We start from the raw sequence: 951 nt of genomic DNA on the forward strand, positions 1-951 counted from the left end.
GGGAATACATCGGGTGTCTTCGAATCTTTGCGCCCCCCAATGACGTATTCTGCGAGAAAATTAGATTCACATTATAGAGGTTTCAATAAAATCCCGCCAAGCTCACAAATTTTCTTGTTTAAGGGGAGTTTGCGTGCAGGTTTTCAGCAGGAAATCCATTGAACTCATATAGATTCGTGGCCGTATTTAATAAATATTTCAGTAGTTGAAATGACATTATGGTGCGAATATACCGTTTTCTTTCATTTGGTTTGTGACAGCGGTAAAATAAAATGCCTTGTGTCAGCTTGCGATTCACCAGAAAACTGAAGGTCAATTTTGTGTCGACATCCCAAAGCAGAACGTACGTTATTTTTATATATCAACCATCTCATAGTTTTAGGGCTTAGATGCTGACGTTTACTCAAAAGGAGATGATTGAGAATTCCTCAGCTAGAAAATATTTTAATTTCAAGCTGGATCCAAATTTTATTCATGACATCTGCTCGCAGTTAAAAGGCTTTTAGTGCTCTCGAGTCGATTCTTACCGAGCTACAAGATACTTATTCATATTCTGTACCAATTATTATACTGAGACCCAAACAAGCAGTGGTAACATTTTAATTCGAGCTCGTCAATGGAATGAAAATATACCTCATTTCTTTCTTTGTACGGAGAAATAACGTTTTTTTAGTCAGACAGCTAAATTAAAATCAACGGGTATTTTCGTCTCAACTCTCGACAAAGCATAACTTAGGCCCTTCGGAACTAAAGCAGTGTACCTTTGTGTTAGTCGTTGAGAAATATATAACAATTTATACCACCAAAAAAAAAAATAAATAAAAATAATCATGGAATAACCCTTCTGTGGTCACTCTAGAAAGTTCTTGATTGCCTGTTTTGAGTAAGTTTTTTTAGTTGAGACTTAATTGGTTTCTGATTTCCCAAAAGTACTTGCTAATACGAACTAAA

Source organism: Stylophora pistillata, chromosome 6 (assembly GCF_964205215.1).
Source record: "Stylophora pistillata chromosome 6, jaStyPist1.2, whole genome shotgun sequence".
Classification (NCBI taxonomy): Eukaryota; Metazoa; Cnidaria; class Anthozoa; order Scleractinia; family Pocilloporidae; genus Stylophora; species Stylophora pistillata.